A 24,924-nucleotide genomic window follows, 5' to 3' on the forward strand; every position below is an offset into this window, starting at 1 on the left:
TCACGAAAAATGCGTATAAATAGTACGAGTGTGCAATGTCGTGGAATGTATACGCCAAAACTCATTTTAGCGTGCATATGATACGCTGTTTTTCGCGTGCATATGATACGCACTTTATGGCGTATTATACATACGAACCCCTCACCCCTCCACCCTAAACCTACCCAAGAGCGTGTCATATTTACGCCATAAAGTGCATTGGGGAATCTATTCGTAATTTTGTTTGTGTTAGGCAAATTGGACCCACTTTATATTAGGTGGCCTTAACTACTATGTACTAACATTTTAATTAATCATTTGATACAATGCACTTATTGTGTACATAGATGTTTTTTCATTGTACTTACATTTTTTTTAAATACCTGCATGTAATTACGTCTGTAATTAATTTCTGTAGTTACATTTGTAATTACACAGTTGGCACTTCCCTTACACCTAACCCTACCCTTAAACTCATATCACCACACCTGTCTCTAACTCTACCCGTATCTCACCTCAATATCAGAAAAGGTGTTTTGCAATACAATTTGAACACAGTAAGTAGATTGTACTTATTTTTTGATGTAAGTACATAGTACTTAAGGCCACCTGATTTAAAATGGGGCTGGCAAATATCTTAAACTTCAGTTACACTTTAGATAGGGTCAAATTCTCTAGAGTCAAACTATGCCTCAATTAAAGTGTTGAGATCTCCATACTTTGTTTTTGATATTGTTAATGTTATAACTACTACATGAGAAAACAAACTAATGTCAAAGCTTTAAAAAAGTGTTTCACTCATGACATTTAATTCTGTAATTTATACGCACAGGGTCTCCAAAGTTACAATTTTTGCAAACCAATCAAGCAAAATGGGCATTTAAAGTTTAATTTGCCATTTCAAATGATTTGTTTACTCCACTGAGCCCTTTGCAGTGCATTCTGGGATCGATTCATTCTTGGGAATGAAAAAAAGTATCATCAAAACATTTCCAACATCTGAACATATTATCTGATGTTTCGCTAAGATGCCAGACATTTATTTTATGCTTTCTGACACTGAGCCAACACAAAAAAATTACTAACAAAATCTAGACCGACATTTTTACTGACAGTTGTACATTTAACAAGTCTGGTTTGAATATGATGACACAGTTGTCTGCACTGTGCAATTTGCAATTACAAGCGGCTAAATAATTTTTCTAGCAAAATATATATTTTTTGGTAATTATACACTGTATTATACATTTAATTGTAAACTGTCAAATACAGTTTCATGTTCATCCAGTAAAAAAAAAAAATGAATATCTAATAAATGCTCCACCATTGACAAGGACTATACAAGGATCTCCCATACTGGGGTACCTTTCCCAAAAACATTGTTAGCCATTTATAGTCGCAAGTTCATTGAGCTCTTTTGGTAATGTCAGAACTTGCAACCATAGTTTGGTTTGGAGTCAACAAGGTCAGTCTGTTTAGGGTTCTCAAGAAGACAGCATGTGATGAAGAGAAACTTGGACGTAATTTTGATTACACCTGCGATTCCTGCAGGGATGAAAATAACTGCAAATTCAGAACAGTATTATGCGTGCACCGTTTAGTAATGTCATATGGATTCCAATGCTGTTCATCTAATAATAACTCTATTTCCTAAACCTACTGAACTGCCACCTAAGGTAGCTTTGTAACTTTAATGAAATCATAATATTCTAATGAGCATAAGAAAAAAAGTTTTTTAATTAGATTAAACTGTTTATGGGGATTTTATGAAGGAGAAAGATTTCCCCAAGCACTTTGTACCAGCTTCAACTGGTCAAGGAAAAATTGCAACAGATTGCAAATTGCAGCAACAGAAACCAACAGAAATAAGCCTAGTTGGAAAGAGACTTCTGTGTGAACTGTGCTTCATATATCGCTATGCTTTTGACAATAGACAATGGACCTACACTACAAAACACCTACATAAGACAAAGGACTTTTTTAGCCTGCAAACTAAACTAACCATGAAAACTAGTACTCTTTTATAGGCCTGTAACATTGATCTGAGCGATGACTTTCGGTTGTTGGGGTTGTGATGGCAAAGGGCCCTACCGGGGTGCCTACACTTACCAAGCTCTGGTTACACAATGCTGTTGTGTGCTAGAGAGAACATTTCACTCCCAGAGTCCCAGCGATGAATTATTCAGACTGGTGGTTTGCGTACGAATGCCAGGAAAAGTGAATACTGGCACCAGCCGTCCTCAGGCATAAAGCACCCCAGAGCCCTCAATATGCCCGGGATCCTTGACAGCTCCCCCCCCCCCCCCACTCTCTCTCTTGTTCCTTCTGAGGTTACTGTATGCAGCCTATCTTTAAAGTCAGTATGCAACAGAAGTTGTGATAGTCTTTTCTTCTCTATTGTGACATACACCGATCAGGCATAACGCTATTACATCCTGATATTGTGTTGGTCCCCCCTTCCTGTCAAGGCATGTACTCCACTAGACCCCTGAAGGTGTGCTGTGGTATCTGGCCCCAAGATGTTAGCATCAGATCCTTTAAGTCCTGTGAGGTTTAGCACATCTCACAGATGCTCGATTGGATTGAGATCTAGGGAATTTGAACCCCAAGTCAACATCTCAAACTCGCTGTTGTGCTCCTCAAACCATTCCTGAACAATTTTTGCTTTGTGGCAGGGCGCATTATCCTGCTGACAGAGGACACAGCCACCAGGGAAACCCATAAAAGGGTGTACATGCTCTGCAATAATACTTCGTTAGGTGTTACGAGTCAAAGTAAAATCCACATGGATGGTGGGAAACATTTGGTCTAGCCATCCATGTGGATTTTACTTTGGGTGTGTCTCAATCAGCTCCCTAGTTCAGTTGTCAGGGCACTGATCAGGGAGTCAGCCCATTGACTTATGTCCTGATCACTGCCCTGACTAGTGAACTAGGGAGCTGATTGAGACGCAGGGTTTGACACTTTGACCAGGATGCACTATGGGAAGAATGCAAGCCGGCGGAGGCAGTCTGATGCTTTGAGCAATGTAACACACTGCCTCCACCGGCTTGCATTCTTCCCATAGTGCATCCTGGTGCCATGTGTTTCCCAGGTAAGTAACGCAAACGCACCCGGCCAGCCACAAAATGTAAAAGAAAACGTGATTCATCAGACCAGGCCACCTTCTATTGCTCATGTTCCCACTGTTGCTTTCGCGGTGGACCCTGACTGGTCTGCGGCTATGCAGCCCCATACGCAACAAATTGAGATGCACTGTGTATTCTGACTATTCTGCAATTTGAGCTACAGTAGCTCGTCTGTTTGATCGGACCACATGGGCCAGCCTATTCCTTCTTTGGACCACTTTTGACAAGTATTGACCACTGCAGACCAGGAACACCCCACAAGAGCTGCAGTTTTGGAGATGCTCTGATCCAGTCCTCTGGCCTTCACAATTTGCCCCTTGTCAAACTCGCTCAAATCCTCACGCTTGGTCATTTTTGCTGCTTCTAACACATCAACCTTGTCGACAAAATGTTCACTTGCTGCCTACCAACTAACAGTCATAATGTTAAGCCTGATAGGTATATATCCTAGTGAATGGCTTCTTGAACAAAATAATGTTGGATGAGACTTGATTTTGTCCATCAGGAATTGATTAGATCATTTTAATTTGATATTGCTACGATCTCATGTGAGTGACAGGTTGTCCCGCCCACATCTTTAGAGAAGAGAGGTCGCTGCAAGAGGGAGGAGAAGTTATTTTAATTTCACGATTGCGTGGGCACATAAATGTGAAAAAAAAAATGCAACACTGGTATGGGAATACATATTTACTATAAAATTACTGCTTATTTACAGTTTGTATAGGGTAGTCTTTGTATTGATGTTGAGTAAGGTCATGCAGAATAAGGCATTAATATGTGCTTTATAAGTACTAAAAAATAGCCAATATCCTAGTAATATTCATGTTAACAAGCAGCTATAGCGAGAATTGAACCCTAAAATAAAGTGTTACCAAATAAGGATATGCATGCATGAATTAATCATTTACAATAAATAAAACAATTCCATTGAAATAGGAATTTTCCTTTTTGATTTAGGTGGGGAAAAAGTGATTAAAACTTTGGGGAAAAGTTAATGTCTGCGGAAGTCTTCAAAATGCAGGGAATTATGTTGATTAACCACTCTGGAATTTGGACACGTCTATCCTGTACTATTCAATAAATAAAAGATTTGATAAAAAAAATAATAATAATAATAATTATAGCCTATATGCAGGCCTACACTACTGATCAAAATTTTGGGTTCAGTAATACTGTATTATTTTTGGGTCAGCTTTTTTATTATTATTTACTTTAAAAAATATATTATTTAATTTAGCAAGGATGCATTACATTTATTTTGATTAAATTAATCAATGTAATGAATTTTTTAACAAATCCTGATCTTTTGAATATTATATTTATTAAACAATTGAATTAACATAATTTAACATAACATAATATATCAATGGTTTCAACATTGATAATAATGAGAAAGTTTACTTGAGCAGCGAATCATCATATTAGAATGGTTTCTGAAGGATCATGTGACACTGAAGACTGGACTAATGATGCTGAAAATTCAGCTCAGCCTTCAGAGGAATTAATTACATTTTGGAATATATCATATATATATATATGGATTAATATATAAAATAAATATGTTTTTTTTGAGCAAATAAAACACAAATTTTGAAAGCACCGACAGAAGGTACCATTTTCAATGAATGACATGGATCTTTTCTACCCATGAAATCAGTCGAGCGACTCACGGATCTGTTCTAATAGAACTGCTGAGACTGGGGAAACTGAGAATTTTTCATTAAATAAAAATAAAAGAAGGAAGAATGATAATATGAGTTTTGCCCCTAAAGCTTTGTTTCCCATGCGTTTGGAGAGAACCATAGCTCTTCAACAAGTTTACAGACATGAGATCAATAAACTGAAAGTGATGGAGCCTTCACTGAGACTGATGTTTAAACACACACACGCACGCACGCACGCACCCACACACACGCACACACACACACACACGCACACACACACAATCTCAGGGGAGAGAGGTGTGTCACACTTTGTAATTGAGGTGTGTTAAGACAGCTAGATGCAACAATTACAATCTTCTCTCCATTATTCCCGTCTCCATTTAAAATCCCTCTCCTTTTCCCTCTCTCGGTTTCTCCCTCTGACACATACATAGAATCAATCTCCATTCAAAATCATCCATGTAATTGCTGTAAATTAGTCTGCTGTAATGAAACCCGTTTAACAATAAGAGACCACAGGGATTCAGTGCAGTGTCAGTGAAGGATGGGCAATATAATCTGTGATCGGATTTCAACTATATACAGAACACGGTATACACACACTCTACCAGTCAAAAGTTTGGACACAATCCCTTATTTATATTTTTCAAAATTTTCTACACTTCCGAATAAGAGTAAAGCTATTAAAACTCTCACTTGTGTGACCAAAAAGCTTACACTCTTCAAGTAGCTGCCACTTTCCATGATAACAGCTTTGCTCACTCTTGGCATTCTCTAAACCAGCTTCATGAGGTGCCACTTGGCATGCTAAAGGACTTCCCATATATGCTGGGCTGGCTGCTTATTCTTCACTCTCAGCTCCAACTTATCCATTTAACTCATCTGTTCCAACTGACTTCACTGTTCTTTTTTTTACGTTTCTTCGTCATTTAGTGCCATTCAAATAACAAAGGATTATTAAAAAAGATGTTGCCAATTCATGAGTTCAAATCTATTTGAAGCAAATACTATCGCTCAAAAGAAAATATGTATATACTGTATAATCATAAATATTTTGTTGTCTAATATTTTTATTTAGACATGTCAAATAGTAATCATATAGTCATGTTTAATGTTTTTCAGCATTATTAAAATGGGCAAAATATTAAGTGGTCTTTTAATGTTCTTAGCCATTTTAATCACAAATTAGTTGTCAGGAAATGAGCAAGAGTTACACAAATACTGTAACTTAGCATGGAATAGCCTTATCCAAATATAGGGCCTGATCATTTGTCTTTAGATAACAACTTTTCAAGCCATTCTGCAATGTTTCCCTGTACTCATGAACTGACTATTCACGCACAACTTCCCATATCAACTTCATTAAATATTTGATGGAATGGCTTTCCTTAAATCTTGTGGTTTAGATAATTAAAAGCTTAGTGTTTAATCATATATAGAGATAGAGTCTTGGGGGTAGGGGGTTTGGGGGGTTTATATAAGCTTTTACTAGTGTGAACTGACATCATGTGGAAAAAAAGCACTAGAAGACATGGAGGAAAGAGTGTGAGCTGATTTGACGTGAACAGGGCCATAGTGGAGAATTTCTTTGTGCAGGTAATGAAGTCTGTCTGCAGCTTGCAGAATCTCTGGTGTAAAGATCCTGATGCAGCCCGTTGAACAGGTATGGTAGACTAAATCTGTCACCATTCATGATGGTTCCTTGGACAAAGCTTAAACCAAGACCAAGACAAAGAAAGAACTCTCAATGGAGAAATTGACCGTGCAATTTAATCCATGAATGGGCTTGACACTCTTCTGCTCTATTGCGTACATATCTCTCATGGTCACCTCTTTTTCCTCATAACACTCAAATATCTGAGTGCCTTACTGTATAAACATCTATAGAAGAGTCTATGGTGTCTGCAATGGAGAAATTTTATGTAAAAGGATTATTAGGAACACCTGTTCAATTTCTCATTAATGTAATTATCTAATCAACCAATCACATGGCAGTTGCTTCAATGCATATAGTGTAACTGAATGTCAGCATGGGAAAGAAAGGTGATTTAAGCAATTTTGAGCGTGGCATGGTTGTTGGTGCCAGACGGGCCGGTCTGAGTATTTCACAATCTGCTCAGTTACTGGGATTTTCACACACAACCATTTCTAGGGTTTACAAAGAATGGTGTGAAAAGGGAAAAAACAACCAGTATGTGGCAGTCCTGTGGGCATTTGTGAAGCCACAACACACACAACCTTGGGGCGGATGGGCTACAACAGCAGAAGACCCCACCGGGTGTAACAAACTGCTCTGAGACAGAAGGTTGGGGATCCAAATGCAGTATTTATTGAAAGGTAATCCAAAGTCGTAGTCCATAAAACACGCAAAAGGTCATAAACAGGCAAGCAGTCCGAAAAGGCAAACAAAACAGAAGGAACAGGGAAAAGGGTAATCCACGGAGAAGGCAAGAAATCAAAGACCAAGATACATGAAACCAGAGAAATGCTCAGAAATGTGTTTGTGACACTAAACAAGACTTCGCAATCAATGACAGAGATAACCAGGCTTATATAGGCAGAGGTAATGAGGTGATGAGACACATTGTAAACATTGAGTGCTATTGAGTCCGGGGAAAGGATTGTGGGTAATGTAGTTTAAAGTCTGGGGTGGAGTGCCCTCTGGTGGTGATCACGGGCATTCACACTGGTGAATTGTGACACCGGGCACCACTCATCTCCACTACAAATAGGAAAAAGAGTCTACAGTTTGCACAAACTCACCATAATTGAACAGTTGAAGACTGGAAAAAATGTTTCCTGGTCTGATGAGTCTCAATTTCTGTTGAGACAGTCAGATGGCAGAGTCAGAATTTGGTGTAAACAGATTGAGAACATGGATGAATCATGCCTTGTTACCACTGTGCAGGCTGGTGGTGGTGGTGTAATGGTGTGGGGGATGTTTTCTTGGCACGCTTTAGGCCCCTTAGTGCCAACTGGGCATCGTTTAAATGTCACGGCCTACCTGAGCATTGTTTCTGACCATGTCCATCCCTTTATGACCACCATGTACCCATCCACTGATGGCTACTTCCAGCAGAATAATGCACCATGTCACAAAGCTTGAATCATTTCAAATTGGTTTCTTGAACGTAACAATAAGTTCACTGTACTAAAATGCCCCCCACAGTCACCAGATCTCAACCCAATAGAGCATCTTGTATGGGCCAACATTTCTAAAGAATGCTTTCAGCACCTTGTTGAATCAATGCTACGTAGAATTAAAACAGGTCTGAAGGCGAAAAGGGGTCAAACACAGTATTAGTATGGTGTTCCTAATAATCCTTTAGGTGAGTGTATATGGTCCATATGGCATTTTCTGAGCTTCGTCCATGTGTCTGCCATGGAAGAAGAGAGCAAAATAGAGAGAAAGAGAGCGAGAGTGCCAGAAGTGCATGTTATGTTGTCACATCCAAGGTGTTACCTCTAGGGACAAGATAGGATGTACTGTCAAATGCACTGTCTTCACCATCAACTGGACAATTTTTGGATTGCCCTGAGCCAAAGTTTTCTACAGATGCAGCAACCCACACAGACTCGGACACACACACACACACACACACACATTTTGAGTCGCTAGTACCAAACAGGAGGTAAAACTATGAGTCATACGAATGTGTGCACTCTGAGTGAGAGTCTTCAGACAGCCTCACGCCCAGAACCCATTATTACAAACAAGAATTGATCCTGTCAAACCAAGACTAGAGAGAAAATTACAGTCTTTCTCTTTTTCCATCTACCTCTTTCTTCCCCTCTCTCTCTTTCTGCAGAAAATGATGCAGATAACTGTTGTATTACAGCAATAGGATTCAATATTGAAGTGATTTTCATAAACATAGTCATTAGCGACTCTAGTCTGACAGGAAGGCCCTGGCATTATGCTTTTCCACATGAACGACACACTGATTTAACCACTTCATTACCCAACACACTGCTTTGATTTAGCTTTTCAGATATATTTTTTTGGTACTATTTTGTCATCTCATTTTTCCATGTAATTAACATAAACTTAGTCAATGGATGTTTTGCATAGTTATGCAGACTGCATTTGAATATGTATAACAGTACTTCCAAAATGATCTCTCAGCCTCTCTCCTGGCTGTCGTAGATGTCTGCGCTGCCGCCTCTGCATGACCAGCTCTGCAACAGAGGAACATTCTTAATTGGCCAGCGATATCATTAAATTACCCCAGCAATAGCCTTCACAGAGTTTACTTGAAGGGACTACAGTCTGCATTTCATAGTGCTCTCCATCTCTCTTTCCTTAAAGTCATAGTCCACCTAAAAGAGCCGGGGTTTAACATGCTTGTTCACAAACATCTATTTACTTTCAGCCCTGAGATAAATCTATACAGATTAAAGAAGAAATCTATACAGTGAATAATTAATCTTGCTCAGCATCCTTTGATCACCAGTGTTCAAGCACGACAGCAGATGATAATCACTTATTAAGACTTACATGCCCCCTGTTGCACAGCCTGATGGAATGTTTCCTTAGGGAATTTTATCTGAATGAATGGATTTCAGTTCAACAAAGGTTAAAGTCAACATGAAGCGGCATACACACCCATTCAGCAAATGTAATGTAGCATATCTTTGAGTGAAACAATGGAATCAATGGGACATGGTTTGGCATGAGCTCATTAGCACATTTCAAACTAACCCTGGATTATTATTATTAGTAGTATATTATTTAGCAAGCAATCTATGTATTACTTTAATTTAATTACAGTATAGTAGATATTTTACCAGTGGCCAATATATTTTGAAGCTCTAAAAAGTATGAAACAGACTGAAAGTCAAGATGGGGGAAATTGTGATTTGTCTTGCATTCGCTTGTCAGGAGTAGCTGGGGTTAAGTGTCTTGCTAATGGACACCTCGACACTTGGTCAGGTGGAACCGTAGCCTAGAAATCTAGACGCACCCTAGCGGCAGCAAATCTAATCTGCCCGCGAGTGTCGTCTAGCAACTCTCAATACACTTCTGAGATGTAAAAGCCAAACTCTTGATGGGCCAATCACATCGTGTATAGAGTCGTGGGCGGGGCTTAACATAATGATGGCAGAGTTGCGCTTGCGTGCTTCTAGTAAACACAGAAACTGGCGAACAGCGGTCTTTCGAATCAGCTTTGACCGCGACTCTGGAAGACTTGGAGTTAAGCTTTTCTCTGAGAAAAGAACAAAGAACTGCACTGAAGTCATTCTTAAGAAGGGAAGATGTGTTTGGAGTTTTGCCGACCGGATACGACGAATGTTTAATCTATCAACGAGCTCCGTTTCACCTTTGTTGCTCTGGTTGGTGTAGTGCTATCCTATCTCGTGCAGAGGGAGTTTGAAAGACAACCGTTTATCCCGCCCCTCAGATTGAGCCCTGTTAATGGTGAGTTTCCAGACCAAACATCTTGATGTGGGTCTGGCTTGTCAGGCTAGTGGAACCGGGGATCAAATCACCAACCTTCCGGTTTGTAGTCAACCTACATGGAACACTGAGCCATGAACCACTGAGCCACTGTTTTGTATACTCTTTGTATATTCTTGTATACCTTTTGCCATTAGTTGTAATAATCCAGTGAGATGTTTGTATGCATAAGGAGTCTGGCAACAGCAGGTATGCTCCATACAGAGATCTGATCTTAAAATCATCAAGTCCATCTGTGATTACATGAAGAAAAAGAAAAAATCCAGAAGAACTGCAGTAATGTCTCCAAGATTCTTGTAGAAACCTACCTGCAAAGCTACAGTACTGTGAAAGGTTTTAGGCACTTGCGTAAAAAAGTGAGGATGCTTTTAAAAATCTATATGCATATATACTAATATTTTATTTATCAATTAACTTCATTTAACTACATGAAATCAATATTTGCTGTGACCACCATTTGTAAGTGTCTTAGTTGTCACAGTTCTTCTGTTATTCTTGTAAAAACAGATAGACTTGATGATGTTGAGATCAGATCTCTGTATGAAGCATACGGCTGTTGTCAGACTCCTCGTGCATACAAAAAAATCTCACTGGCTTGATACAATTAATGGCAAAAGGAATGTTTGGAAATGAATAAACTGATATTTCCTATTTTCACACTACAGCAAAATATATAAATAACTGGCTTAAAAAACATTTTATTTTGTGTAAATACTAACATGCCTAAAACTTTTGTGCAGTACAGTACACCATTTTAAATGAAAAATCAAACTCAAAGAAAATATACATGGCACACAATAAGAAATTGTTCATAATAAACATATTCATCAAAAATGAGTGTTACTCAAACAGTTGGCTTCAATAACAAACCAAGCACAACATTTTCTGCATATCTGTAGACACACTCAGTTGTCTATAGATGTCACAACCATATGTGTGGGTGGTTGACAACGGCTAAAAAGTTTTGAATACTTAAATACACCCCTAAAGATAATTCAAGATGCAGTAATCAACACTTAACTCAAAGGCTAAAGCAAATACAATCTTCATCGGCAGAGAAACAAAAGAGCAGAGAACATGGCTTGATGCATAAGATGTGCATTCACAATCATGTCAAAACATGCTGAGCTCTTCACTGTATAAATTGGCATAGCACTAGACATCTGTACCAGACACTATGAGTATTAGCAGCAGGAGAAGCGATTGCAAGCCTTGTGTTCTCAGATTGTTGTGTCCTGGAAAATCACCAAATAGTTTTGAATAGAAGAGAAACAATTTATCACAGCTATGTTGCAAAGTTCCTATTTTTAATCATGCTCTTCTTCTAGTGACCGAACACATGGCAAAGTCCAAAAATCTATTAAATGGCTGTTTTGTAATGGAGTGACTATAGAATGATTGCTTGTGCACAGACCAGTATTTCAGCTCCAAAACATCAATTATTTGTTGAGGAACTGGTTGCCTGTGTTGGCGTGCCTCCAGATCCACCTTGCTAAGTTTCTCAATGTCTGTTTGTGTGTTAATGGCTCCAAAGGCTCAGAAGAAGGGTAGTCAATATCCAAGTCTGTCTCCCTTACAATATGAAAACAACAATAAAGAGGCACCATAGTGGCCACAGGTTATTAAAAACAGTTTTGAGAAAAAAATTCCCAGTAGGTGTACTTGAACTGCATTATGCATTAAGCATTTTCTAGGAACCCCTTAATCAGTAGTGCTAAAGCAAGCACTATTATACTTGAGTTCAGGTATACGCCAAACCCTAAGCATTAAAAGTATTCTGCACAGACATCTCCTCCCACTTTATATACTTTGCTATATTACTGCAACAATGGGGCCGGAAACTTAACATACTTCCAGCATTTAAAATCCAGCATTTAGAAGTCCCTGTAAGTGCTCATTGTCAGTTTTAAACAAGACAGCAAGATGGCGTCTCTTCTTCCACAAGGGAGTATGGTGTCACACCATTTGATTCCAGGTGGACCATTAAAGAACGCAACACACACGTCTCACGGACATCCTGTTGAATTCAAACAACCAGATGATGACTGAAGCTGAGACTATACCTAACCCAACCCTAAACCGACTCCAATTCCACCCCTGGATCTCCAAGCCTAAACCTACCCCAACTTCACTCCCTGAACCTCCAAGCCTAAACCTACCCCAACTTCACCCCTGAACCTCCAAGCCTAAACCTACCCCAAATTCACCCCCTGGATCTCCAAGTCTAAACCTACCCCAACTCCACTCCTTGAACCTCCAAGCCTAAACATACCCCAATTCCACCCCTGGATCTGGATTCAACCTTATCCCCTGGATCTCCAAGCCTAAACCTACCCCAGATTCACCCCCTGAAGCTCCAAGCCTAAACCTACCCAAAGTCCACCCCCTGGATCTGGATCCAACCTTGTCTCCAGGATCTCCATGCCTAAACCTACCCCAAATCCACCACCTGGATCCAATCACATCCCTGGATCTCCAAGCCTAAACTTATCCCAACTACACCCCCTGGATCTGGCTCCAACCTCGTCCCCTGGGATCTCCATGCCTAAACCTACCCCAATCCCACACCCTGGATCCAACCTCATCCCTGGATCTTTAAGCCTAAATCTATCCCAACTTCCCCCCTGGACCTGGATCCAACCTCTTCCCCTGGATCTCCATGCCTAAACCTACCCCAACTCCACCCCCTTGATCTCCAAACCTAAACATACCCCAACTCCACCCCCTAGATCTCCAAGCCTTAACCTACCCCTACTCCACCCCCTAGATCTCCAAGCCTTAACCTACCCCAACTCCACCCCCTGGATCTCCATGCCTAAAACTACCCCAACTCCAACCCCTGGATTTCCAAGCCTTAACCAACCCCAATTCCACCCCTTGGATTTCAATGTGTAAAACTACTCCAACTACACCCCTGGATCTCCATGCCTAAACCTACCCCAACTCCACCCCCTGGATCTCCAAGCCTAAACCTATCCCAACTCCACCCCCTGTATCTCCAAACCTAAACCTATCCCAACTCCACTATATCTATATAATTATTAAGAGCTATATTTGAATATAGTAGAGACTTGGGCAATCACAAAGGAAAGGCATTTAAACTTCACAGACCCTTTTGAAAAGAGAGTGTGGTGAGTGAGCGATGCTCATTGATTACAGCACTTCAAATTACAGAATCTTTACAATACATTTCTCATTTGTGAGTTGCTTTGGATAGAAGCATCTGCTAAATATATATGTATGCTTATCAAGGCACTAAACTCACTCAGAACATCCTGGCAACTGCAGAGCGACGCCCAAGCAACAAAATACAGAGTTTTGCAAGGTCAAGAACCACTCATATTTTCTTTAGAGAACACAACATTAAAGTGCTTCTGGTGCTACTCAACAGGATCACTGAAGTGGTTTAATAGGAATGGTAGGGAATTGAAGTTCTCTTTCCTGCTGACTAGGTACAACCTGTCATCCCAAGTTTGGTCAAACTGCAGATCTGAGGGTACCAATCTTTGTCAGTGTTGAGATCAGCAGATGGTGCTTGTCAGTGTGATATGTAGATAACAGGTCTGTGAGAGTCAGTCGGGCCACCACTGCTGACATTCCTCTATAGTCAAACACACACACACACACACACACACACACACTCAGGTGAATTATCACTCTCTAGTCCTCCCCTCTCCTCAGGTGTGTGGACCCTGTGAGCCGTTTATCTGACAGCGTCAATCTCTCCGCATGCGGCCTTACCACAGACTGAAAGGAGACTGCACACACCAATAGAACAGCATACAAGGCCACATTAGTTATGCGGTTACTTTTCATTTACATGTAGCAAATGCTTTTATATAATTTATATAACGTACATTCAGACTGCTTTTGCAGTGTTTTCAGTTGAAGAACATTTCTCTTAACTGTGACATTTGCAGAGGCTTTTATAAAAAAAGAATAGTGAATTAAAACCCATTACATCTTATTACCTAGATATCAAACCAACGACCTCAACATGCTAGAAATATACAGATTGAAAAAAATAAATAATGTACACTTATTTGAGGTCAGGAATTTTTCAAAACACCTGAGTATAAATAATGTTCTTAACCCTCAAAATTGTGCATTATGTTGGGTGAGAATGAATACATGCATCAATTACAGATGCTTTTATATAGCTTCCATTTCAATTTGGATGCATATGGCAGATGGCTGCTTTTATCAAACCCAAAGGACAGTGAATTCAAACCTTACATCTTATTTCCTAGACATCCTACCAATGACCTTAACATACTAGAAACATATACAGTAAGTAAGTAAGTAAGTAAGTAAGTAAGTCAGTCAGTCAGTCAGTCAGTCGGTCGGTCGGTCAGTCAGTCAGTCAGTCAGTCAGTCAGTCAGTCAGTCAGTCAGTCAGTCAACCAACCAACCAACCAACCAACCAACAAACAACCAAACAAACAAACAAATAAATAAATAAATAAGAGAAATGTATTACTGTGTTTTTTTACATGCGAAACATGAACTCATGTTATATTGCACACTGTAAACATAATCAAAGCTTCGAAAACACGCGAAGAACGGGACCTTTAATCAGTTGATACAATGCACTTATTACATGTTTTTACGTTGTACTTACATTTTTTTAAAATACCTGCATGTAATTACATCTGTAATTAATTTCTGTAGTTACTGTTGTAATTACACAGTTGGCACTTCCCTTACACCTAACCCTACCCTTAAACTCATATCACCACACCTGTCTCTAACTCTACCCGTATCTCACCTCAATATCAGAAAAGGTGTTTTGCAATACAATTTGAACACAGTAAGTATATTGTACTTTTTTTGATGTAAGTACATAGTACTTAAGGCCACCTGATATAAAGTGGGGCCGGCAAATATCTTAAACTTCAGTTACACTTTAGATAGGGTCAAATTCTCTAGAGTCAAACTATGCCTCAATTAAAGTGTTGAGATCTCCATACTTTGTTTTTGATATTGTTAATGTTATAACTACTACATGAGAAAACAAACTAATGTCAAAGCTTTAAAAAAGTGTTTCACTCATGACATTTAATTCTGTAATTTATACCCACAGGGTCTCCAAAGTTACAATTTTTGCTAACCAATCAAGCAAAATGGGCATTAAAAGTTTAATTTGCCATTTCAAATGATTTGTTTACTCCACTGAGCCCTTTGCAGTGCATTCTGGGATTGATTCATTCTTGGGAATGAAAAAAAGTATCATCAAAACATTTCCAACATCTGAAAATATTATCTGATGTTTCGCTAAGATGCCAGACATTTATTTTATGCTTTCTGACACTGAGCCAACACAAAAAAATTACTAACAAAATCTAGACCGACATTTTTACTGACAGTTGTACATTTAACAAGTCTGGTTTGAATATGATGACACAGTTGTCTGCACTGTGCAATTTGCAATTACAAGCGGCTAAAAAATATATATTTTTGGGTAATTATACACTGTATTATACACTTAATTGTACACTGTCAAATACAGTTTCATGTTCATCCAGTAAAAAAAAAAATGAAAATCTTATAAATGCTCCACCAGTGCTACTTCCAAAAATTGTACATTTAACAGTAATTTAGTGTAAAATTACATGAAATTAGATCTGGCGTTCACCGTATCCGCTTGTTAAGTCGTGACGTAAGGAACGCCGTTTCTGGGTCCAAGCCTCAACTAGTCTCACTTGAGAATGCCATTGACGCCCGTTTATGAGTGCTATTTTTTCATATTAAACATCAAACATTTAAAAAAGTTAAACATTTTAAATACTTACAGTCTACACAACATTCTCTATGGTCAAAGCGTTACAGACATTAATATTTTAACGATTTATAAAAGATGAATCACTGTCTGGTCATCTGGAATTTTGGTATGGAGAAAAGGTTTATTATTTTAATTTTTGTAGTATTACACCACATTGTGTGTGTGTATTAGCACCGTTTGTAGTTTTTCTTGTGGTATAAGATAGAGCTTTTGGACCTGGAAGCGCTGCTGCGTGACGTCAGCCTTAACAACCGGATAGAGTAAAGAAACACTGTTAAGTTAACCTTTTTTATTGTAGCATTTATTCATTAAAATTACAAAAAAATTTACAGTGTAATGCCCTATTCGGACGGAATTAGTTTAACATGGGGAGATGGGGGTAAAGTAATTATTACCAGAGGTTCTCTGTGATTTTAGTCCCGTCTGAATGTGCCATCTCAGTAATCATTACGTAAAGATACAGAGACTTTTACCTTCTTTAAAAAGGTCCGGAAAAATTACCTCGGGTAATACTAATCCAGTTCGAATAGACCCGCTGTAAAATTGAATGGTAAAATTCCATCATTTCCTGTTTAAAAAATGTTTTAACAAAATTACGTTTTGCGAGCAAGGAGGCACTTGAATTCGGTTGCGTTGTAGGTTGTGGAACAACTCTGTGGCAAACCTCCAGTATTTTCTGCATATCATTCTGCATATCATTTAAAGCAAAAAGAAGATCAAAAGCACTTATTAGAGGCACAACACTTATTTTAGCTCTAGGAAAGTGTCTATTACCAACACAATCCAATCAGAACCGTCAGACTGGATCTAACTGTTAATCAAAACATATAAGAGACAGAGTTCAGATTGGCGCAAAAACAAGTTGTGTGTTTGCTCAAAAACAGCAACTTCATACACAGATGACGAAAAGGAGGTTACTGTGGTGTGTAGAGCGAGTTACTCCTCCCACATCTGCTAGTTTTCCTGAGATGTCTTGTTAACGTGCGAAATGGCCATTAATATTACAGACGTCCTGAGGTAAAATTACTTTACCCCCACGTCCCCATGTTAATCTAATCCTGTCCAAATAGGGCTTAAGAGGAACATATTAGGTAGTATATATATAAACGAGTTTATTCTTATTGTGGTGACGCACACTGGTAAACACACAAACTCTCATACACACACAGAAAAGAGCATAGAACTATTTGAAAGGGAAAAAAAGTTACGCCTTTCACACCTTTGTGACTTTGGTCCTCTTGCACTTCCTCTCGAGGGAGAGAAAATAAAGGGATTTAGTGGAGGGAGGACATATTTGAACTGGTGCTTCAAAAGAAACTACACCAATTAATCATTCCTCCCGGAACATCTCGCTTCCAATCAAGGCTGAGGCTTGAGCTCTATTACCTTTAAAAGCAATGTGACCCCCAATAAAGAGGATGAGGGCGCTGTGAAAATAACCAACATGAGGGAGGGGGAATGGGGGGTTATATTTCTCTTATTATATCTAGAAGGCAGGAGGATAACTCAAATTTGTACAGTAGAAATGGTGGCAATGGTGGCATAACAGTGTTTTTGGGGCAAAAGGTATTACGCACTATAATTTTCACGAGGAAAGAAGTGGTCCTATTTCCTGATCTTTAAACTAGGCTACTACTTAAAGTGTAACTTTGCTGACTTTCAACCCCCCTTGTATTGTTATGTCATAAGTATATGTAAACAAACAATATTTACTCATTTTCTGTTACATTGGGCGTTTATTTTTCTGGATGCTCTGCATACGCTCAGTATGCGTTTGACTGCACGAGGGCTTCTGTGAAAAACTATAGATTATACTTCTGCATTTCGATATCCCCGGCCCAGACAGATGGACTGATAGTGGGTTATTACCAGAACAGTTACTGGAAGGGTAGGTTTATCACTGAAATTATATTGTATTACTGTCTACTCTTTAAAAAGCATAATGGTAAAAAATTAATACTATGGCAACAGCTTTCTTGTATGATACAGTGTTTCCTTTGTGTGGAACTGACAAAATGGCAGTTTCTTTCAGTTTTTCCCTTCTTTTTTGCCTAAAATACATATTGTTGTCACCCAGTTTGAAATGCTGATACAAACAGATTTTCCATCGCTGCTTTTTCTCCATATTTACGATTCTTTGCAGCCTTTAGCTGCTGCCTAACTCACTCTCGCTATACATTTAAGCTTTAATTTAATTTAGACTTTAATTAAAAACACCAAAATAATGAGTAGTAACTCTTTAGTTTATGATCCAGTTATTACTATTACCAAGTTGCTTATTAGCATGCATATTACATTGGCTGTTTATTAGTACTAATAATTCTCTATATTACCATATTCTACATCCCTTAATCCCACCCAGTTAAACTTTGCTACTACCATACTGACTATTAACAAGCATTAGGCCTAGTTGGGAATTTATCGAGGCAAATGTACTATGAAATACAATTAAATTCATAGCAATTATATTTTATATTTGTCACTGTGCACTGTGATTTGGAATAAACTTCATTGTAATTAGGTTGTTTGTTTTAGCTATTTTAAAGGACTTTTTCATTTAAAATTTTGAAATCTCTTGAATAAAATCATGAATATATTCATTCTTGCTTTGAGATTGAGCGCAGACTTTGATTAAACAGATAAGTGGCTCTGTTGTGACACTTGAACAGATTTTATTATTTAAAAAAATCCCATTCAGCCATTTTAATGAAATAAGAGGAAATAGGTGGCTGAAAACTCCACTTTAACTGAAAACAGACTGCACTTTCTTTGTACACTGATAATTAGTTGCAAACCAATTTCCATCTGAAGCTGCCTAGGTGAATGCTTTTGCTGACTGACACAAACCAATCTTATAAAAGATGAACACGGTTTTCTGAGATTGTGTATAAATGAGAGAATGTAAAAAAGTTGAAATGTTAAGCCCTGATTTAATTAGAGCAGGGTTTTGCCTAAATCTAATTACCTGATTTTTCCCCAAGCTACATTAAGGCCAATGTAAAACATAATAGGTGCAATTGAACTTAACGGCAGTTGCAGTGTTTGTGGTTATTTATCCGTTGTCTCTGAGTCCCTGGCCTCCACATTGCAGGCGCTGTGCGGACCAGACTGAAGACACACAGCATGCACAATGAGGAAACCAGAAAACCCCAGATTGGACGCCTGGTCAATATAGACAAGTAATTTCATCTGCAAATGAATTGCATCATGTTTTCAGTTTATAATTTTAATTTGTCATTTTAACTGACTGTTTTTTCAGACTGTGTAAAATGGAAAGCATTATGTATTTAAAACGAAAGCTTAATGTTTAAAATCAGCCATTGAATAGTTCAAAGTTAAAATCTATGCAGGAACACTCCATATTTGTCAAATTAATATTGCCAGGAACGGCATTTGAGAATGTAAACCTAAAGAAAATAACTTCCAATAGAAAGGTCAAACAGTGAATTACCTTTGCATGATCATGGTTTCAAGTAATTGCAGATGACCTTCAGAAAAACCTTTGATTGTTTTTTAATGTCTATTAATGTATTGGCACCAACATAAACTACAAACCCATAAAGGTCCTTCTAAAGCAATAAATGGAAGAAATACCATAAAAAATGATGACCATCGTTTTCCAAGAACACATCTCCTACTCAGATTAGTGGTATGGTTCAGTTCACTGTCTCAAATGGACCGTGAATGAATTATGGCATGCTCGTTTACCCCTGAGTTCCATTAAGCTCATAGTCAATGAATCAATATTCGATTCCGTAATGACATATTTGTGCTCAACCTTCAAAGCCCCAGCTGCTGGAAATAGTAGTCTGCAATTACTCAGAAACATTCATTTAAAATGTTTTTCTTAAATTGTTCTACTGCACAGACAGAAGTCAAAAATGTCATAGCCTGTTTTCTTTCATGACCCCAGGGTGTTGCTTGATGTGACATGACAATTATTGAAATTTTAGTTATAATTGGAGGTCAGTGTCATTCTAGTCACGACTGACCTGTTATTACACTCAGAAATAAACCCACCCTGCCTTTTCCCCTGAGTGAGCACCTAATACCACAGAAACACAGAGGCCACTGATTTATTCAAGTGTGTTTGGTCCATCTATAGGAACATTAAGGGTATCTATGGGTAAAATAAATGCTCTGCCGAACTGTCTGGTCAAGTTCTTCCCTGCGAGCCACACATGAAAAGAAAAGGAGTCAGTGAGGTTGATTAGTCTTTGGACAGAGGTGAAGAAGAAGCCAATTACTTGCCAAATTTCGCATCCGTCCAAGTTTAATGGTAATACTTTTCCTGTTCTGGTCAGCAAACATATCAGCCTTCTTTACCATGATAAAACAAGCACAAGACATGAAAAACTGCCTGCAGTTGTTAGTGTGTAGGTGTTGATAAAAGTCGAATGAAAAAAAACCCGAAGTGAAGTTGACCCATAATGACCCATGGAAAAGCGTAATTGAGATGAAATCCCTATGAGTCAGTCCTAACACCTCAACCTCTTATGCCATCCAGCCACCTTCACTAACCTTCTGGAACTTTCTGGCAACTTCTAGAGCTCTTCATGCAGAGATCAAGGCAATCAGTCTGACACACTCGCATGGGAGAAATAAGAAAACCACACATCACAAAATCAGATAAAGATCCGTGGTTCCGTTTTGGGTGCATAGTCACCTTTCTTATGTGCCTTTTTATTATTTCTTTTCTAGCTGCTGTCAAACACTTCAGAATGGAGACAGCTCGAACGCCTACTCAGTCCATGGACAGCTTCACACTGACACTCAAACAACAACTAATGAAAAAGAACAGCTTGCTATCTTTGCTGATAACTGAGGAGACGAAAGGGGGGACGAAATGAAAAGGGAAGGTCCACAGGTGACGTATGTATGTATGTATGCATGTATGTTCATATGTACATACATGTGTCCAACAAAACACAATCAAAATCTCTTCTCATTGATTGATAAAATAAGCGGGATTTCATTGATTCGATTACAGAATCTCCAATCTCAAAGGGGGTTTCATCTGGTGCCTGAGGTTCACAAGAACATTCTAGGGGGTCTGTGGGAAATCTTTTTTGAGGATTGTCAAGTTAAGAGTAAAACTGCTACATAAAAGAATGTAATTGAAAATGCAATTTTTCTAAATTGATAAGGTTTCTATTCTATTCAGTAATATTTTAGTTTAATATTACTAAAAATATAAAATTCATCCAGGTAAATGTTAACTGGAGAAAAAAAAAACTTTTTTTGGCATTTCTGCTAGTGTGGCTGTATAGTGTTTCACTTTAGAAACAAAATAGCCTTTAATCAATAATTTCACAGTGGAAGAAAACAGATTATCATTGGAGATTGATGGAACAACACCTTTAAACATAAACGACAAATGAACTAAACTCAGGGCTGATTTCCACAGAGAATGTAATCAAAAGAGAAACAGGACAGGTGTGTGGAATAAGGAACTACGGAAACTAATTAACAAACAGGGAAACTAAAAAGGGAACTTTCACAAGAGTGAAAATCATAACATAACTTACCTGTTTTAGATGTGTTTTGAATTTTGCATTGCTCTGTGTTGTGTTTTAGGCTTAATGGAAATTCACAAAAAATTACTGCATAACGTCCTGGCTGAAACTTACCAGTACATTTTCTGTTTTTCTGTTTTACAGTGTTGGGTTTTGGGGTTAAACAAATGTTTGTAAAAGGAAAAATAAAAAATGACCATTCTTTTGAAATCACACCAACATAGAAATTAATGACGAATACAGATGCAAACAAAACTCATTAAGAGGGATATCTTGGTGAGCACATAGGCAAGTCTTTAAAAAGTGTTTTGTGAATGCAAGTGCGTCATAATCTGGTGATGTAACAATCACAATGGAAATCCACAGTCTTGGCAAACAATGAGGAATGCAGGTAAGCAAATCCAGGTAAACTCAGAAATAATGCATTCTTGACACTTTAGAATTCAACTTAGAATAATACACACATAGGAACAACAGGAACATACTGTAGGATAGCTTGGTATTTAGACGGAGCACTTTCGGATAGTGAATCATAGGAGTATACGCTCTCAGTTTGTGATTTGTCCTCACAGAAGTCTGAATAAAGGAACTAGGGCAGAAACATAAAGAAAAAGAAGTCAATATCTGAAGGTAGTATTATCTTTTCCAGCAGAGAGAATAGTAAATTCAAGAATCCAAAGGGATAGTTTACCCAAAAATGAAAATTCTGTCATAATTTACTCACCCTCAAGTTTTTCCAAACCTGTATGAGTTTCTTTCTTCTGCTGAACACAAAAGAAGATATTTTGAAGAATGTTTGTAACAAAGCAGATAGAGAAACTATAGACTACCCCTATATGGTAGTCTATAGTTTCTCTATCTGCTTAGTTACAAACATAAGACAGTTTAATTTTTTGGTAAACTATCCCTTTAACAAAGATGCCAACTGAGTGTGCAGTGTATTTTTAAATAGTAGTCCAAATGATATAATGAGCAGCAGGTGTGTGCAGTCAGAATTCTCTATGGTGAGCGAGGTCGGGTGAATGGCGGTGAAGGAGAGGCGCTTGTGACAACTTTGATGAATGGATGAATGGCAGAATTATTTTATTTAAAAGAAAATCGCATATATGTAATCAAAGCAACCAGCACTGGTAGCAGCAAATGTTTTGGAGGTTGATCTCCAGTAAAGGACCACCTTATCGCACAGCAAGCATTTCTTGGTCCCCCAGCTTCATCTAAAAAAGACTTGTCTAATCCAACAAAACACCAGATACATTAAAGTACAATCTGCTGACTGCTTGCAGAGTTAAAAGTCAATATAATAGCAATAAAAAGGATTCTGAATGTTTTTGAAAATCTTTCCCACATACTAAAATCGCCAGAGAAGCGGACAGACCGAGAAAACAGCATGAGTAAGATGAATATTCAGAGGAAATACTCGCCGTTCCTTCTGTCAGAAGAAAACAATTCTCATTAAATTCAATGTGATCACGGCAGAACTTTAATTAATCTCACAGTATGAAGCACAAATACTGCCGCTATCAACCAAATGCATATGTCGCACTGAATCATGACTGTGGAGCTGATATCACATACAAACCCTCACACATCTGCTAAATAAGAATTGCATTATGTAAACATGTATCATGCCGTGACCAACACCACAGAGATGATGCACAAATTGCATCCCTGTAAATAACAGTAAAATGTCTCGTCTCGAGTGTCAAGAATCATACCTCAGTGACGATCTGATCTGCTTCACACACATGCATTTGTGTGATAGACATTAGGCCCACAGACTTCCACTGATGTTATATTATGTTAATATTTTCTAATTATATTTTCTAACCCAACCGCTTCCCATAAACCCACCCATCACAAAAACGTGCAAAACACTAGATTTAAATGTATTTACTGCACTGTAATAAAAATACTGTTGGTTTAACTTAAAAAAAGTAAGTTACCTGGTTGCTTGAGTTCATTGAAATTAAAACTTTGAGTTAATACAACAAAGGATATTGGTTCAATGCATAGTAACTCAAACATATTATGTTATCTGAACCACATTAATTGAAAAATTAATTAAAGTTGATTTGACAAACGATAAAAAGTTGTGATGACAAATCATGCAAAAAATATTTAGCAGTGCAATGTATAAGTCTTTTTGAGGACCAGTAAAAAAAATCCACACTAGTCGGTAACCAAACCTGTGTACACACATACGCACAATTTTTGTCATATGGGGATGTGCCCCCCCCCCCCCACACACACACACACACTCTTTCTCTCTCTCTCTGCCCCCCCCCCCTCTCTCTGCTTTAAAACCGGTCTCCAACGCGATGAGGACACAGAAGTTTCAACTAAATATCCAAATAAATGTAATTACTAAACAAAAAAACTATATCAACTAAATTACTGATCTGCCCACATTGACACTATATGATAATTGAAATGAGCTAGATGACATCACCGTTTTCTCCAGAGCGGCTGTACAGCTGAATCAAATTCCATTGCATTATTTTCCTGTTAACACTGTGAAGCTGCTTTGTCACAATCGACATTGACTTGTCTTTAAGGTTAAGTCCAATGAGATCCCATGACATGGATAACAATTACACCTCAACCATACAGAATCTACACATAAATGTCCTGCACAATCGACCAGGTCTATTTTTCTTATAATATATTACAATAAAACTGTATGTCCTTATGGTCGCCAAAGCCATCTTCAGCTGCCATCGACCTGCTTTCACAATGTCAAAGGAATGATGGAAGAGCACTACGGCCTCATATCGACAATCGCACATCAAATGATAATGATTAGTACATCACTTATCACGTTAATGAATAGCGATGTTGACTCGGTTTAGGTAAAAGATGAAGCGTGCGGGACAGAGAGGGAAAGAGCAAACAATTCCTTCTATTCCCCAGACCGCTGAGCCCGACGTGACCGGTGAGAACGCAAGTCATTCATCTCCTCGTGGAACCACAGAAAATCATTAATAGTGGAGTCTGTCCCGCTCCTTTAAGCGAATCGTTTAATCACTGAGTGGAATTGTGGGCAGGCAGAATAAATGGATGGATGTAAGAGTGATTCATCTGTTTTGTTTGGGAGCCTGCAGGATGAAAGGGAGTCAAATCGAACCTAGTGCAAAAGAAATACAACACAGATTATTCTTTCGAAAGAAAGAAGGAAAGAGAAAAAGAAAGAGAGTAAAAAAGACACACCAAAAGGCTTGCAAACCTCTTACTGATTCAAGCCTGCGGCATCAACTGCACTTGCTCCCCAACGTGTTTCTGATGTTTGGATATGTGAACCCATCTGATGGATCCCTCATTTTCATTTAGCAGTACTAAACTTCACCAAGAGATTTGATTTTTTCGGTTCCTCCACCTTCTCTAGTGGCTCCACGCCAGA

At 38.4% G+C, this 24,924-nt stretch overlaps 1 protein-coding gene across 8 annotated transcripts in view; it reads right to left on the reverse strand.

The window, feature by feature from the left end:
- htr2cl1 (5-hydroxytryptamine (serotonin) receptor 2C, G protein-coupled-like 1) overlaps positions 1-24,924 on the reverse strand; it is a 234,385-nt gene that overhangs the window by 75,624 nt on the left and 133,837 nt on the right. For 3 of the 8 annotated variants that reach the window (XM_067444570.1, XM_067444524.1, XM_067444552.1), the window contains one exon: positions 8,879-8,950. The exons of the other annotated variants lie outside the window; for them this stretch is intronic. The gene's annotated coding sequence lies outside the window, so the exon portion shown is untranslated. The remainder of the gene's footprint in view (positions 1-8,878; positions 8,951-24,924) is intronic. 8 annotated transcript variants of the gene reach the window in all.

Source organism: Pseudorasbora parva, chromosome 1, assembly GCF_024679245.1.
Source record: "Pseudorasbora parva isolate DD20220531a chromosome 1, ASM2467924v1, whole genome shotgun sequence".
Lineage (NCBI taxonomy): Eukaryota > Metazoa > Chordata > Actinopteri > Cypriniformes > Gobionidae > Pseudorasbora > Pseudorasbora parva.